At 46.0% G+C, this 17,672-nt stretch overlaps 2 long non-coding RNA genes across 2 annotated transcripts; one reads left to right on the top strand and one right to left on the bottom strand.

Annotated features, from left to right (window-relative positions):
- Positions 1 to 40: 40 nt before the first annotated feature.
- On the bottom strand, positions 41 to 9,166 carry LOC137223381 (uncharacterized). Its single transcript, XR_010942842.1, has 4 exons — positions 8,851 to 9,166; positions 7,371 to 8,097; positions 4,324 to 4,446; positions 41 to 3,538 (listed from the first exon to the last, which is right to left on the bottom strand). It is a non-coding gene; the product is annotated as an uncharacterized lncRNA (long non-coding RNA).
- LOC137223382 (uncharacterized) lies at positions 9,119 to 17,211 on the top strand. The gene is made up of 3 exons (XR_010942843.1): positions 9,119 to 14,941; positions 15,426 to 15,484; positions 16,029 to 17,211. It is a non-coding gene; the product is annotated as an uncharacterized lncRNA (long non-coding RNA).
- Positions 17,212 to 17,672: the final 461 nt, after the last annotated feature.

The raw sequence follows: 17,672 nt of genomic DNA, 5'->3' as shown, positions 1-17,672 counted from the left end.
GGTGAGGGGATTACCACACACTATAGGGTGGCAACAATTACCATACAGTATAACCTAAGAAGATTGATTACACGTTTGACAACACTTCCCATGTAATTTTTTTTTTTTTTTTTTTTTTTTTTTTTTGCGGTACGCGGGCCTCTCACCGCTGTGGCCTCTCCCGTTGCGGAGCACAGGCTCCGGACGCGCAGGCTCAGAGGCCATGGCTCACGGGCCCAGCCGCTCCGCGGTAATTGGGGTCCGACAGTCTGGTAATTGCGTCCGCTTGCCTCTGGTTTATTGGCCGGTGACCTTGTTTCTGAAATGCAAAAACTATAGGGGGTGATTTCTTACGAGGGACATATAGAACGTAAGTGCCGGGACATAATAAGGTTAGGGGGTGAGAGGCACGGGATGTAACTCACACAGAGTTAGGGGTGATGGGTACCGAATGTGAATTACACAGTGTCAGGGAGTGAGGTTAGCTTCCTAAAGTACAAATCTAGTTACTACAAATTAGTGACAGTTAAAGTAAACCAAGGCGTGATTAACTCTTTCAGGCCAGGTTATGTTTCTTCTCTAGCCTATTCACTGTTCCCTTTATTTTCCTTGTTCTCAGGGGAGGGAAAACTTCATTTCTATTTTTGCTGCAACAAATTCCCCACTGCTAGTTCATTCCCTCCATATCAATGGAGGAAGGGAAGCGGGCGTCGTTCTTGTCTGGCTGAGGACGAAACTTCAGTTCTGCTCCACTTGACAAACTCCAGCTGTCCGGCCCAGGGGCCCACCTATCTCCTATTTCAAATCCCCCCCTGAGAGACGTGAACCCCAAGAAATCTTTACTGGGAGGATGAGGGACGACGGTCTGTCTTCTGTCGCTTCCTCAGGCTGGCAAGGGGTTCGTAGACCCTACCTAGTTGGGGTCACAGAGCTCTCGCCCTGTCTTATTAAGGGCCCCAGGGTGACTTCTGTTGTTTTGGCAGCATCTATTCTGAGAAATGGCTGGAATCTTTGCGTCATCATTATCTTGATGTGAACCTATTGTAATCTGGAAGAGACAGAACTTAGCAAGTAGTTTAAAAAGACAGAGGCCAAAGATTAATAAAAGAATCATTGTAGCTGGGGGCCCAAGCAGGATGAAGAGCCATGGAACGTTTGGTAGTAATTTCGATCCTGATCTAGATAGAGACGGCGCTTGTGTTACCCTGTCTAAAGGAATGGAGTCATTTGGTGATATATATATAATTCTGTGTCCTCTTCTATTAGCCCATTGTGGTTGATGTAGGTGTAACAGACCCTGTTAGAAGTATTTGGAGGCGTGACAACCTAAACGTTAATAGACAAAATAGATCTCATTTCTTTTTAGGAGAATAAGCCTGAAACCCAGTCTAGGCCTGGTGCTTTGGGGAGACTTGTAGCCAGGTAGCCGGTTATCTAGTTTCATCAAAGTAGGTTTTAACCTTTGTTGTGGTATTAACATATAGATAACAGGAGCTATTGGTCACTACATATGTGTCTTGTCTTTTTGTTAACATATGATCTAAAGCAATTTTATCGTCTAAAAGTGTAATAGCTACAAGAGGAGACCTTTAAGAAGTAAGGTTGCAGTTACCAGCTGTCAGCAGACATTGTTTTGAAATTGGCCGGTGGCATCCCATATCTAAAACAGCTCAGAAAACTCAAGTTCTTAGCAATAAAAGGACTTGCTTAAATCACACCATAGTGTCACCGTTAATGGTGTCAGTGTTTCTCTGGGTATGAGAAGATGCAAGAACTGGGGCTCGTAAAATCTTCTCCTGAAATTATTTAACTATCTCAAGGCCTGTCCTGTCAGTTTTTCCCAGCGCACAGAGTCCGTCGTTTCAGCTCTCCACCCGGAAGTCCTTGTAGAGGGTGTTGGAGGTCACCAGCTACAACAGCTCATGATTTAATCCTTGTAGAAGTAGATGGCAAGTGTCAGTTTTCAGTCAGCAGGGCCCCTTTATGGTCGTAATTTCGACCATGGTTTGGGGCATTTCCTGACCATTTTGTCCCATGGTGTTAGGAATGCTCCTTCCCAGGTCTGGTGAAGATTTTGCTGATAAGCCACTCCATGGGCTATTACTGGCCTAGGCCTTTCCTGGTATCCAGAAGTCTCTGGACCACCTGTCTTCCTAGTCTCTTATGGTCCAGGACAATACTCCCTCTTGTTGCTTCTTCTCATATCTAGAGTTAGACTATTGCAATCACTGATCTCATATGGAACTCTATATCATCATTTTATCAGAGGCCCAGTCACACACTTGGTAACATAAGAAACAATCACTTTTTTTGAAATAGGCAGAATACAAATAACATAGCTGGCAGTATTCATAAAGTCATAAGGAAGAAGTCAGCCAAGAACTTCCATTAGGGGCAGCCCGGTATATCCCAGGCTGTCTGACTTAGTCTGTTCTGTACCAATCCCTATTCTTCAGGGAAATTATATACTGGCAGTGTCCACAAGGTACTCAGCCCAGTTTTTTAGTGTTACTAAAAGACTGATTATCCTTAGTATGATTGAATTGTTCCCAGCCTTTAGAGGAGCCTTTAACCTTAAATTACCGTAGCCTGGTGTTAATTACATAAATCCATCCCATAATTGGGGGAGGTTTTATTCCTCGGCTGAAATTTTGCTTGTTGCTCTGATTGAACTTTGAGTAATAGAGGAAAATTCGTATGTATGGTCAGGGTCAGAGCAGGTGTTATTAATTGGTCAGGTGAGGGGATCTCATCCAGTCATATCAGTAGTGGCCTGAACATGACTATAATTTTCCTTTTAAGATAAATTTCCTAAGAGGCAGCCAATTAGAGCCTTGGAGTGGAGAAGTCCACTCAGGTAACCCAGAAGTACTAGACATAGGTAATTGGCCACAAACCCAACAACTGGATTGATTTTTAAAACTAGCATAGGGGCTTCCCTGGTGGCGCAGTGGTTGAGAGTCTGCCTGCCGATGCAGGGGACGCGGGTTTGTGCCCCAGTCCGGGAAGATCCCACATGCCGCGGAGCGGCTGGGCCCGTGCGCCATAGCCGCTGGGCCTGCGCGTCCGGAGCCTGTGCTCCGCAACAGGAGAGGCCACAGCAGTGAGAGGCCCGCGCACCGCAAAAACAACAACAACAACAACAAAAACTGTCATAGCATCGTGCCTACGATAGAAAAACATTTGATTCATATGCAAAGGTCCAAGAAGTCGAGAAAACATTATAAATGAGCGTATGAGTCAGGTCCAGGATCTTGGGGAAGCTGTCCACTTCTGATGATGTCTTTTTCTCATCCTCGTGTGAGTGTAGTTTCTCCTCCGTTTGAGCGTTGTTTTAAGGTGATTTTGAGGTCAGCCATCCTCTCTATAGGCCAGTCCAGTGCAGGGGCCCTTTGTGAGTGGAAATTAATCCAAGAGTTAATTCCCTTTAGTTTTACTGTGTATGAGCTAGTTAAGAGTACCTGATAAGGGTCCTTCCATCCAGTCTGGAGATAGTCCTTTAAATTATGTCTTTTCCAGTATGTATAATCCCCTGGTTGTAGGTCGTGGGGTATCTGATCTTCATCCAAAGAAAAATGACGGAGATAAGCTTTAGAAACAAACTTAGAGTGCCCTTTAATAATTCAATTAAACTTTTTAGCAATATAACGTAACTGCAAGGAACTATCTGGGAAGGGAGTCTTGGTAAACACAGACCTTAATGAACAAACCTAGAATTTAATATTCAGTAAAACATAATTGATTTTCTTCATTGTGAGGGCATTAACCCCGCAACCAGGGAAGGCTTTATCCCATCAAATAAAAAATGAGGTTTATCAGGGAGCGGGAAAAAGCCAGGCAGCCCTCTTGGATTTTCCATAGCCCTGACTGTTTGATTGACAGCTATTGTTTACCCATTTTAAATTCCCTGATTTAGGAGTGGACTGTTGTCATGTTTAAGGACAGTCAGGATAGCAAAAGTCTGACAATGAGAGGTTAATTTTTGTAGAAGCAGAATGAATTTTATCTATGGGTGCCAAGATCTTCATAGATCATTGTGAGATAGTACTTATTTACTTTACCTAAGTAACAAAAGATTTTAAAAGCAAATGTGAATCACTTAAAGGCAAAGAAATGTACATAGTCTGTTATTAAAGCAGCATCCCAAGAAAACTTTGTTCTCTAACAGAGAGAGAGAACCAAATTTCAGTCTGGTGTCAATAAACTTGGCCTGATGATTTATACAACTGTATTGTATCATGTAGGCTTTTTGCTTCCTGAAACTTTTATAAGGAGTCTCAGACTGAACTTTTAAAAGACCTCTCAGGAAAGTCCCACCAAAGGCTTGTCACAGATTTCGCTTACCAGATACAGGTGAATTCCTCCCTTTTCAAGGTCCCGAAAATACCTTGAGATTTCTGTACCTGTTAGTGAGGTAGCCTTCCTAATTTATCTGATAAAGGTGCTGGGGACCTAAGAGTTTCCAATCTGTGGAGGGAGCAAATAGAGAGAAAAGATAAATGTTTTAATTTTACCCGTAGGTGTAAATTACCAAATTGTTGTAAACCATAAGTAGCTTGAGGAGAAGAGCTTCTTTATACCCAGTTTAGCATTATGGTCTGAACGTCAGAAACTTGTATTTATCCAAAAGTTCTTTTTATAAATCTTCTTGAAGAAGAAGCATCTTTGCAAAAGCTTCAGAGTGAAACTGTGTCTCTAATGACAAAAGACTTATGGCAAGTTTAAAACTCTGATTACAATGTAATTTACAAGGTAACTTGGTTACTGTTGTGCCATATGATGCTTAAGATAATAACTAGAATTATGACTGATAACATTTTACCAGGACCTCAGAATTTTTTTGAAACTCCATATGATTTCTAGAATATCTATATTAGTAACAATTACCATACAATATAACCTAAGAAGATTTATTACACATTTGACAACACTTCCCGTGTAATTTTAACATACCAAATGAACCTAATTAGTGTAACATCTCTCTTTGGGATGTTTCAGAGGCTGTTTGAAGCACCCCAAAGTTAGCTAGAGGTCAAAGAAACTTCATTACAATTTGATTTGGGAAGTTTTATCAAAAACACAAAAGGGTTTAGAACACTCAGTCAGATAAGATAATACATCACTGTGAAATGATTGCTTTTCACTTACCCAAAGGACAATAAAAGATTTAAAGGCAAATATCGAACTGACCACTTAAAAGGTAAAGAAGCTTAAAATCTGTCATCCAAGGCAGTTCAACACCTTAAGAAAACTTGTACCATGCATAAAACTCTTTTCCCAGGGTCCACTTTCCACAAACCTTTTTTATCACTTTCTGTATCCATCACTTTATTTTCCCATTCAGAAACAGCCACCTGTAAATCAGACCTGCTTCCTTTTCCCTTAATAAAATGCAATTCCATTGCTCATACCTTCTTTACTAAAAACACACATCCTACTTTCCTTAAGCAACCATGAACTGTCCTTTATATCAGCACTCTGTAGACCGGTAAACGTACATCCAAATAATATTTAAGGAATGTGCTTTCTTATAGAAAATATCTCAGTGTGGCACCAAACACATTTTTTAATAGTTCTAAACCTTTTGTTTCTCTGTACAAGGAAGCCGAGGTTCAGTAATTAATGTTTCAGTATCTTATTTTATTTGGAAATGGCCTAGTTATTTAATGACTTGCATCCTTTAACTTAATTTAGCACAACCCTAAATTTTCAAGTTGTCAGATATCTGGAGAGGTCATTCTTAAGTAAATATTCCTAAAACGTAAGTATTCCTAAAAATTTCACCCAAAGCTCTTATCTCATTTGCAATTTTTTTTTCTTAAAAGTTTCTTCACATCGAGTTATTTTCATTGCTGACAAATTTGTAACAGATATAATAAGATCTTATTTAGTTTATATTAAACCTAGGCACAATAAAAGTATTATCCCTAATGCTGATGGCTCTAAAGACATGTCTATATTAATTAGATTAACAAACATTAATACCAGGTATTTTAATATTGAATAATTCCCAGGTCACGTGAACCTGAAATTTATTTAATTTTTCTTGTATTTAGAATTGTTTGATTTGTAAGTGCTTTTCTTTTAAGCCAATTAAATAGAGCTCATTGACAAATTATCCTCAGCAATATTATCCAAAGACAGAAACATATACTGAGACATACACAGGTATCCAGACAGACAGAGATCTCATGGTTTCCACTTGAGATTTAAAATGTCTCTTTGCCTCTTTTTTTTTTTCTTGGCTTGAAGTTCTACTAATTAACCCAAGGCTGAAGTCTCAGGCAAAGTGGGCTTTGTTTGTAGCTCAAGGACATGATAACAGTTAACTTCAAGCTTTGTCCTAGGCATATTTTTGTTCTCTCAGGGTCAGAATTTTGGAGAAAAGTATTTTAACAAGCTAGCTTTTTCTAACTGCACATGCAAAAAGGACTGGTTTTGCAATTTTAAGAAAAGCTTTATTGTAACCAGTTTTCTCCAGAGTCTGAAGAATATTGTGGCCATACTGTCAAAAATCATCTTTCTCTTTCTGTGGTCACGGTTGCACAGCTAAAATTTAAACCAGAGAGTGCTCAAATTGGCTCTGATAACAGGAGCAGACTGGCTGATAAACTTGTCCCAGCAGGGATTGTCCTTCTGGGGAGGTGCGGTCTTAGTTTGATCAGAAGAATCTGGGGGTGAGGGAACTTGCAGGACTGGGGACACCTTCCCACTCCCCTGAGAGTTGGGAGAAGTTAGAAGAGGATCCTTTAGAATGTCAGGAGAGTTTCGTTTCTTTTCTTTTCTTTTCTTTTCTGATTCCTCAGGCTTTTGATTATGGGGCCACCTAGAGCAGGATTATAATAAAAGGGGCATAAAGTCCTGAACATAAGGGAACCTCAGTCCATTTTTCCCATCCCGTGGCCATAAAGATCTAATTGTAGGAGACCCATTTTCAGGCCATTTCCTTTGTCATTGGATCATAGCTATAGGTGGACCAGTCATTTAAAATTTTCCCTAAGTGTTCCCAGGTGGGTGGAACCTTAGAGGAAGCGCTTCCCATTTTGGCTCGAGCAGTTGGTAACAGACATTTGATATTAGCACGCTCAAATCAAAACAAACCTTCACCTCATCAGCTGGAAGTCACACATAAAACATAAACCATAAAAGGAAACAGCAAAGGGATGCTCAAAAAAGAAAAAGAGAAACATATGGAGGAGACCCGCCCAAACGTGATTTCCGAGTCCCACTCGACCTGGACCGTTGCCCCAAGGCGGCGTCTTACATCAAATCTCCCTTTGCAGGGAGCATTCCACATCAGGATTTCCCTTTGCACGAAATCCTCAAATTGGTACCTTAGTTCCCCTTAAGGGGACCGTCGAAGGTCACGGAGCGCAGTCCGGGAGACTCACCGTAGGTGCTGACGGGTGCGTCGCGACTTCCCTACGTCCTCTTTCTGATCCTCCAATATTCAGTGTTTTCTCGGAGTGGAAGTCCAGGCCGACGCGGCCAAGAGAAGAGAAGGTGTCCTCAAGGCAAAATGAGCCTCGGCAGCTGCTAGGTCAGCCTCTCCCCCGTTCTCCGCCGCAGCCGACAGGCCGGGTGTGATGCGGCACAGCCCTGCGGCAGGGAGTCCCTGGCGATCTGGCCTCAGAGAAATCCTCCAACCCTCCGCTCTCCCGAAGGAGCCTGGCGTGCAGAGAGATCCCCGAGCTTCCGATCAAGCCGAGGGGCCCTGCGGGGCTGCCTGTACGCGAGCAGACCCCGGACGAGCCCCCATTTTGTTGCCGAAGCATCAGCTTCCCTGTGCACCGAGGCCGAACCGAAATACAGAGACTGGGATTTTGGAGGAAGAGAGAGATGGCTTTATTTTTCTGCCAGGCAGAAGGGAAGACACAGCAGGCTAGCGCCTCCAGAGCTGTGCCCCCCCTCCTTGGGAATCAGGGAAGATTTTATATGTGAGGCTCGCAGTCCGGGGTCTATGATAAGGATCAAAGTAGTGAAGGTCTTGCATTCTTCCTTTCCTTTGCATTATTTCAAAACAGTCATAGCTGGCGTCAGGCCACCCCGGTAATTGGGGTCCGGCAGTCTGATAATTGTGTCCGTTTGCCTCTGGTTTATTGGCCAGTGACCTTGTTTCTGAAATGCAAAAACTATAGGGGGTGATTTCTTTTTTTTTTATAAATAACAATGGAATTTATTTATTCTTTTTACATCTTTATTGGAGTATAATTGCTTTACTATGGTGTGTTAGTTTCTGCTTTATAACAAAGTGAATCAGTTATATATATACATATGTTCCCATATCTCTTCCCTCTTGCGTCTCCCTCCCTCCCACCCTCCCTATCCCACCCCTAGGGGGTGATTTCTTACCAGGGGCATATGGAATGTAAGTGCCGGGACATAATAAGGTTAGGGGGTGAGAGGCAGGGAATGTAACTCACACAGAGTTAGGGGTGATGGGTACCGAATGTAAATTACATAGGGTCAGGGAGTGAGGTTAGCTTCCTAAAGTACAAATCTAGTTACTACAAATTAGTTAAAGTAAACCGAGGGGTGATTAACTCTTTCAGGCTAGGTTATGTTTCTTCTCTCGCCCGTTCGCTGTTCCCTTTGCTTTAGTTGCTCTCGAGAGAAGAAGGAAGAAAAGTCTCACTTCTATTTACATTGCAACATGATTAACTCTTTCAGGCCAGGTTATGTTTCTTCTCTAGCCTGTTCATTGTTTCCTTTATCTTCCTTGTTCTCAGGGAAGGGAAGACTTCACTTCTCTTTTTGCTGCCACAGAGGGAAGGGAGCCAGGCGTGTGTGTCTATGTGTGTGTGTGTGTGTGTGTGTGTGTGTGAACCCCCCTGTGGATCATAAATGTAGACTCGCTGTGTCTATACTCGCCTGTGGCTCTGTGTCCAGTCCCCACCCCTGTGAAGCCTCGGGAAGGTTGCAGATGGACAGCCCGGCGTGTCCTCCGTTTCAGGCCGTGCCGGGCCTCCCTGTAATAAAGACCTGTTTCTTCCTGGCCGCGCACTTGGCCTGGAGACTGAGGGTTCACTGAGCAATTCTGAGCTCCCGCCTGCCCGCCCCGGACACACTCGGGCCTTCTGTTTGCCCACAGCGGCCTGTGGGACGCTCACAATGCGGCCCTGTTCTCCCCTCCGCTCAGCCGCCGCCCCTCCGGGCTCTCTGGGAGGAGGCTGTGCACGCTGGGGGAGGCTGCCGTTACCGGTTTCCAGGAAGACACGCGCGCGCGCGCTGTGTGTGGCTGGAGACAGGGCACCTCCCCGTTGGCAGCCCCTTGGAATTAGGGGGTGATTTGTTAAGGGCAAAACACGTGTTCCTCAGGCAGGGCCGCCGGTCAGCTCGCTCAAGGGCAGGCTTCCCTCTGCTGAGCCCGGCACGTGCTGAGCCCACTCGGACACTGGGCCTCGGCATGGGCTGTTCCTCTGATCGCGGGGCTGCCTCTCGGTCGCCTGCAAGCCTGAGCTTAAGCGGTTCCTCCTCGGGTTGGGATCTGCCGCCATTGACCGCTGTCTGTCTCGCGGCCCTGTTGGATTTTCCCCATATATTTAGCATCTCTCTTGTCCCTCGAGAGGGTGAGCTTCACGGATCACAGAGCTGTCTTGTTCATGCGCGTCCCCAAAGTGCAGCACAGTGCCTGGCTCGAGAAGGCCACAGTCGAATCTAAACTATGACACAGATGAACCTATCTACGAAACAGAAACAGACTCCCAGACGTAGGGAAGAGTCTTGTGGTTGCCAAGGGGGAGGGGGTTCGGGGAGGGATGGAGTGGGAGTTTGGGATGAGCAGATGCAAACTATTGTATAGAGAATGGGTCAACAACAAGGTCCTACTGTAGAGCCCAGGGAGCTATGTTTAATATCCTGGGATAAACCAGACTGGAAAAGAATATGAAAAAGAATATATATATTTGTATAACTGAATCACTTTGTTGTATAGCAGAAATTCACACATTGTACATCAACTATACTTAATTAAAATTTTTTTTTAAAAAAAGGCCGCAGTCAAGATTTACTAGATGAACGAATGAATAAACCAACCACCCTATTGAGAAATCAACCTATGAGTCAGTGAGGCCAGGATTCAATGGATCAATTACTGTGTTAATGAGATCAGGGCACACAGGCCGGAATCCTTGTCTGATACGTCTGTCTTTAATCGTCTGATCTTCCCCACTTCACCTCTAAGCCCTTCCAGGGCAGTGGAGGGGCCAGGGGATGGCACAGATGGAGCTAAAGCCATGAGAGAAGGAGACAGGCAGGAAAAGAGGCCGGTGCTTCCCTGGAGGCGCGGGGACTGGGAATGGGGCTCTTAAGGGAGGGCTGGTCAGGGAAGGCTCCCTGGGGGAGGTGAGATAATCCCTGGGTGGAATCCCAAGAGAGATACTGCCGTTCAGCAGGGGGTGGGAGCTGTGTGGCTCTAGCCTTGGGCTCAGCAGGGTTGGTGCAAGAATGAGGCCTGGATTTGCTCTGCACGGGTCTCAAGAAAACCAGGGTCAGTGGAGGACGCCCAGGAGGACCCATTTCATTTCAACACAGGGGAACTTGTCCCAGGACAGAGCCATGCAAAGATGGAGTGAACTGTCAGAGAAAGGAATGAGCTCTCTGTCCCTGGAGGTCTGTAAAGCTACATAAGGAGAGGAGGGAGGGGTTAGCCTAGGCAGAAAAGCTGCAAAATCTGTTGTGATCCAGAGAATCTACAGATCTCTAATAGAAACCTGTCTAATATAGGCAGAGGAGGTATTTATCAGGTAATAAGCGTACACTACTAATATAAATACGCATACAGATGATCATTACAGTTTTTTTTATTTTTTTAATAATGGAAAACATCCTGTCTCCTAAATTCCACCTTTTGAAAGTTATCTTTATGCAATCAGCATGTGTGTATTCAGGCCCTTGGCTGTAAGAATGCTCAATGCAGTATTGTTTGCAACAGAGGAAAAATTGGAGACAGCCTGAAAGTTCATTTATATGTTCATTTTTTGTCTCCCTCTAGATTGAGCTCCAAGAGGGTGGGCCCTTGTCTGTCTCATTCACTGCTCTATCTGTCATATCTAGTGGGTATACGAGATACAATGCAATCTTTTTTTTTTAAGTTTTGTATTCTTTGATGAGAGGGAGGGAAAGGGAGAGTGGGAGAGAGAAATGCAAGAAGTGCATCAAAATGTTAACAGCGATTGTTCCTGGGAGATGGAATTAAATTTTGTTTTATGCTTTGTTGTACTATCTACAAAAAACATGTATTATGTTTATAATGTGAAAAAACTTTAAGTAAAAATAGAATGACATCAGGGTAAAAAAAATTTCTTCATTTGCTGAGCTCTGAGAATAGATTTTTAAAGCCAAACTGAATCGCGTAAGACTATCAGAGCGTCCCTGGTGGCAGCCTTTTGCCATCTGGCTAGGATAACACGAGAACAATCCAACTCATCTGGGTGGGGAAGAAAATAATTTGCAGTTTCGCAGTGGCCGCCCCTAAAACCATGCCCTCCTCCCAAGGTGGCTTTTTTTTTTTTTTTTGCGGTACGCGGGCCTCTCACTGTTGTGGCCTCTCCCGTGGCGGAGCACAGGCTCTGGACGCGCAGGCTCAGCGGCCATGGCTCACGGGCCCAGCCGCTCCGTGGCATGTGCGATCTTCCCGGACCGGGGCACGAACCCGCGTCCCCTGCATCGGCAGGCGGACTCTCAACCACTGCGCCACCAGGGAAGCCCCCAAGGTGGCTTTTTTATAACCTCCTTTGGGTGCAGACTTGACATTTATCTGTGCAAACAAGGCATCCATGCTGTTTGGGTATTCCAAAGCACTTCTGCTCAAGGCAGATAACAAAACACAGATAACTCCACTAACAGGTCTCTGCCTTTGAATTTGTCTTCCAAAACAAGCAAGCTCTCTCACTGTTTGGGGAGAAACCAACCTGTTTTGAATTGTTCAAGACTGTGAGATGGCCCTCTCCATTTCTCCAGGGCCAGAGGGATTAGCTTCCACACAGGGCGCTCAGAAGGATGGCCGTCACCCGCTGGAAGTCACCATCACCACTTACCATCTGGGAAGGTGCAGAGCTCCCTATCACTGGAGGTGTGCAAGCCAAGGCGGGGAAACCCCTTGTCCGGGGCATTATATAGGGAATTCGAGGGTCAGGTTAGGGGCCGTGCCAAGGGCTGAATTGTGTTTCCTCCAAATCCAGATGCTGCAGCCCTAACCCCCTGTACCACAGAATGTGACTCTGGAGATGGACCTTTAAAGAGGTGATCAAGTTAAAATGAGGTCACTAGGGTGGGCCTTAAGCCAATAGGACTAGTGTCCTCATAAGAAGAGATTAGGACCCAGACACACACACAGAGAAGGTGATATGGAGACACAGGGAGAAGAGAGGCTTCAGCTTGATCTTGGACTTCCAGCCTCCAAAACTGTGAGAACATGAGTTTCTGTTGTTTAAGCCCTGTCTCTGTGGTCCTGTGTTATGGCGGCCCTGGCAGAGAGGGTACTAGTGTCTCCACTGTCCGGGTGAGAGAGCCATGCTGGTGGGGCAGGGGGAGGGCGAAGTGACACGCCCAGGGCCCCACAGCTACTGGCAAGTCCAGATTCTAGTCCAGGCAGACCTGCCCCAAGTCTTTCTGCTGTACTTGTGATTCGCCATGACGGACGCCCTGGCAGGACTTTGTACAAGATTCTAGAACTGTCTAGAGGAGGAAGGGGACTTGGGGACACCCAGGGAAGCCTTCCTAAAAGAGGTGTCGCTTAAGCCAGGCTTGGAGGAAGAAACCCTCAGCAGGAGAGAGGAGGAGGCCGTCATCCTCCAGGACAGCACAGAACCTCCTACCAATCCCAGGGCTCGGCTCCCGGGAGCGTGTGCATCCCGACAGGATGTCCTGTCACGTTGCACAGAGAGAAGCATGTGCAGACACCACCCACCCCGGCAGTGGGCTCCCAGGTTCTGACTCCTGGAAAGAGACCTGGTTCTAATCGCAGCCCTGCCTCTTTCTGGCTGTGTGCTCTCAGAGGAGTTATACAGCCTGTCTGAAAAAGCTGTTGAAAGTAAACGCCCCTCACAGGATGCATTCATTCCTCAGGTGTGTATTTCTCGTGCACCTGCTGTGCGCCAGGCGCTGCTGTAGGCACTAAGGAAAGAACAGGGGACAGAGTACTGCTCCGGACCTATCATTCTAGCCAAGGACCCACAGGGAGGAGGGGAATGTAGCCACGTGGCCAGGGAGGCCTCTCTGCAGAGGGGCACTCTGCAGAAGTCTGTGGGTGGAGAAAAGAAACAGCGATGAGGGCGCGGTGCTCACCGCCGGCCTGCTTCCGTGCTGTTATTTCTAGACACGCCCCCTCTTCCTGCCGCTGCAGCTTCCGTCCGGCCACTCCTAGGATCGACCGTCCCAAGCGCCTCTCCAAACCACCTGCTACTTTCTTGACATCAAATCCAAGAAACAAGCCCTCCTCTTGGCTTAAACCTGAAGTGCTAGTGACCAGAAGGGACCTCAGAAAGGACCGCACGTCTCTCTCACCTCCAATGAGCTCCTCGTTTGCCCCGACCTGGGGACCGAGGGCCCCTGTCTGGTGTCCCTGCTGTTGAAGAGATGGCTTCCCAGGGAGCTGGCACCCCATATTGGAGGGAGGCTGAGGCAGCCAGCCGGCTCTGATGAGCCCTGCTCAGATCCAAGGGCTGGTTCCCCTGCCAGGGTGACAGAGCCATTCCCGCAGCTGGGGGTGTGCAGAGTCCTCCAGGGGAAGCTGGAACCAGGCCAGTCAAGGAGAGGCAGGCAAAGGAGCCCACTAGCTCTCTCTGGGTTCTCACTTTTCTTTCAAAGCCTCCAGCCCATTGCCCGGGGGTGGGGGGTGGGGGGCAAGGTGCACTCAGCCTGCTGGAAAAGTCCAGGCTTCCTTCTTGCCAGCTGCCTCCTTGGAGAAGCCTCCGTGACTGGAAAAGCCAGGGTGCTCACAGCCAGGTGGGACCTGAAGATCAAACCTACCAAGGCCTTGCCCTGTTTTTACACCAAGTTGTTCGGGAACTTTTGGTTGTTGAGTTGTAATAGTTCTTTATATAGTCTGGATTTTAATTTCTTATCAGATGTATGATCTGCAAATATTTTCTTCCATGCGTTGTCTTTTCACTCTGTTGATGGTGTCCTTTGATGCATAAAAGTTTTTAATCTTGATAAAGTCCAATGTACCTATTTTTTCTTTTGTTGTCTGTGCTTTTGGTGTCATATCCAAGAAATCATTGCCAAATCCAATGTCATAAAGCTTCTCCCCAATGTTCTCTTCTAAGCGTTTTATACTTTTAGGCCTATGTTTAGATCCATTTTGCAAGCTGTGCCGTGTTGCAATCAGGCTTCCGTTTGAAAAATAATCTTCTCTATAGCTTTAAAGTGATACCTTTGTACCGGTGATGCTTTGTACCGGCATTGTACCGGCAATGGTGTTAAATAAGGGTCCGGCTTTTTTGTTTGTATGTGGATATTCAGTTTTCCCAGCACCATTTGTTAAAAAGACTGTCCTTTCCCCATTGGATGCTCTTGACACTCTTATTGAAAATCATTTGCCCATGTATTCGAGGTTTTATTTCTCGGCTCTCTATTCTATTCCATTGGTCTACATGTCTTTCTTTAAGCCATTACCACCCTGTTTTGATAATTGGAGTTTTATAATAAGTTTTGAAATCAGGAAGTGTGAGACTCCTAACATTGTTCTTTTTCAAGATTGTTTTCACTATTCAGGGTCTGTGAGATTCTATATGAATTTTAGGATGGATTTTTCTATTTCTATAATAAATGTTATTGGGATTTTTGTGGGAATTGCACTGACTCTGTAGATCACTTTGGGTAGTATTGATGTCTTAACAATATTAAAGATAAATTTTTTTAAATGGCCTTTAGTCATGCAGCTGCTGTGGAAAACAGTTTGACAGTTCCCCAGAAAGTGAAACAGAATTACCAGATGACCCAGCAATTCCACTCCTAGGTATGTACCCAAAAGAGCGGAAAGCAGGAATCCAACAGATACTTATACACCAGTGTTCAGCATTATTCACAACAGCCAAAAAGATGGAAGCAGCCAAAGCGTCCATCAGCGGATGAATAAACAAAACATGGTCAATCCATATGATGGAATATTATTCGGCCATAAAAAGGAATGAAGTTCTGACACATGCTACACAATGGATGTACCTTGAAAACACCATGCTAAGTGAAATAAGCCAGACACAAAAGAGCAAATACTGTATGATTCTACTTATGTGAGATACCTAGAACAGACAAATTCACAGAGGCAGAAAGTAGAGTAGAGGTTATGTGGGGTGGAGGGCAGGGAGGAGCGGGGAGTTATTACTCAGTGTGTCAGAGTTTTTGTTTGGGTTGATGAAAACAGTTGCGGAAATAAATAATGGTGATGGTTACACAACATCAGGCTATTATAATTTTTTTTTTAACTCTTGTTTTTCTCTTAGGCAAATTAAAAGTTCATCAAAATGCGAATAAGTGTGCTCCTGCTGGGGTGAGATTAGAGGTGAATTTTTTCTTTCTTTCCCTATTTTATTTTATTTTTTATTTTTTATTTTTTGGATGTGCCACCGGGCTTGTAGGGTCTTAGTTCCCCGACCGGGGATCGAACCTGTGCCCCCTGCCGTGGAAGTGCGCAGTCCTAACCACTGGACTGCCAGGGAATTCCCTTTCTTTTCCTATTTAAAAAATGTCGATGTGCTTTATTGTATTGCTTTTATGATCAACTCTATGTACATGTAATTGTCAACACATCCAATGGACCTACTTTCCTTATCACCTTCCCACCCTTCCAGCCCGAGCCCGGATACCCGGGACCTGAGCTTATCCGGGGAGCACGGTATGCAGTTGACAACTGTCCTTTCTTGTTATTCTGAGTCAGCAAGATTCAGGCAGGGAACAAGGCACCCAGGTGAAAGCGCAGGGCTGACCTCCCCACATCTTGGGGACTCAGTGGCTGTAAGCGCCTCTCCTCCTCCCAGCCCCTGCCCTGCACAGATCAGCCTCCAGGCTGGAGAGGATGAGCACAAAGAATGTCTGTTTCCCCACAGGCCGGGAACGGCCTTCTCCACCCAGATGCGGATTCCTGAAAACTCCGTGGCACGGAAGCTCTAATGAAACGGGAAGGCACCCTGTGTCAGCTATCAGTGACGCCACCACAGAACAAGATCTGCAGGCTCATCAGCCCCGTGGCTTCCCGATCAGGGGAGGAGAAAAGGTTTGGGAGTCCATTTAGGGCTGCTGACTCTGTTCCTCCCCACCAAGGACATTTTGTTTAAGACTTTCATGTAGTGGCTTCCCTGACGGTCCAGTGGTTAAGACTCCACACTTCCACGGCAGGGGGCACAGGTTCGATCCCTGGCCGGGGAGCTAAGATCCCACATGCTGCCTTGCCATGCGGCGAGGCCAAAAAATAAATAAATACATAAAGACTTTCCTCTAGAGTCACCATTATTTCCTAAAAGAAAAAAACATTTAAACATAGGAAGGACTTAACCTCAGAAGAGGGAAAATAAGAAAGGAGAGTTGTCAACTGCACACTGTTTCCAAAATTATTTTGGAACAATGTATCTTAAAAGTTTGTTTGGGGGCTTCCCTGGTGGTGCAGTGGTTGGGAGTCCGCCTGCCGTTGCAGGGGACACGGGTTCGTGCCCCGGTCCGGGAAGATCCCACATGCCACGGAGCGGCTGGGCCCGTGAGCCATGGCCGCTGAGCCTGCGCGTCCGGAGCCTGTGCTCCCCAACGGGAGAGGCCACAGCAGTGAGAGGCCCGTGTACCGCAAAAAAAAAAAAGTTTGTTTGAAACAACCCAAGTAGTCATTGCCAGATGAATAGGTAAACAAAATGTGGGATAGCCATACAATGGAATACGATTCCCTCAGAATCCTGATACATACGAAGGTGTGCAGAACCTCAAACACCTGGTGCTCAGTGAAAGAAGCTAGACACACAGGGCCACATACTGTATGATTCCATTCATCAGAAATGTCCAACATAGGCAAATCGATAGAAACAGGGAGTAGATTGGTGGTTGCCAGGGGCTGGGGGAGGGAGGAATGGCGAGTGACTGTTCATGGGTACAAGGTTTCTTTCGGGGGTGATGAAAATGTTCTAGAATTAGACAGTGGTGGTGGCGGCACAGCCTTGTGAATATGTCAAAACCCACCGAGCTGCGTACAGTGCGGTAAAATGACAAATTGTATGTTTTGTGAATTATACCTAAATTAAAAGTACAGTTTAAAAAAGTAAATGTAGGAAAACAGTTTTGAATGTACCAAAACGACGGTCTTGATTTATCTTGTGGTCCTCGGGGCACAGAGCGCTGGGGGCCCTCTTCACTGACCGCTCATCTTGAGCTGTCCTGCTGCACGGATTTTGTAACTTACAGATCCACCTTCACAGATATGATTCATCGGAGTAGAAGTGAGAGAGCTCACTTGTCCACTCAAGGCAGAATATTCTGAGCTGCCAGTGGTCGAGGGCTGGTGGCGTGGGGTCAGCCCGGCAATTCTGGTCCGCCCTGAACTTGGCAGAGGGCAGAGAGGGGTGGCCAGGTACAGACCATGGCAGCGGTGTACTCGGACGTCTGCGTCTGGACGTCTTCAGCGTGGATGGTGGGCCCTGCTCCTTTGGCCCCTTCTGCCCGCCCCTCCCCGGATCCCCTGAGGCTGTCCACGGATCCTCCGTCCACGATCC

The sequence above is a fragment of the Pseudorca crassidens genome, chromosome 4 (genome assembly GCF_039906515.1).
Source record: "Pseudorca crassidens isolate mPseCra1 chromosome 4, mPseCra1.hap1, whole genome shotgun sequence".
Taxonomy (NCBI): Eukaryota; Metazoa; Chordata; class Mammalia; order Artiodactyla; family Delphinidae; genus Pseudorca; species Pseudorca crassidens.
This window is presented reverse-complemented; position numbering and strand designations above follow the sequence as displayed.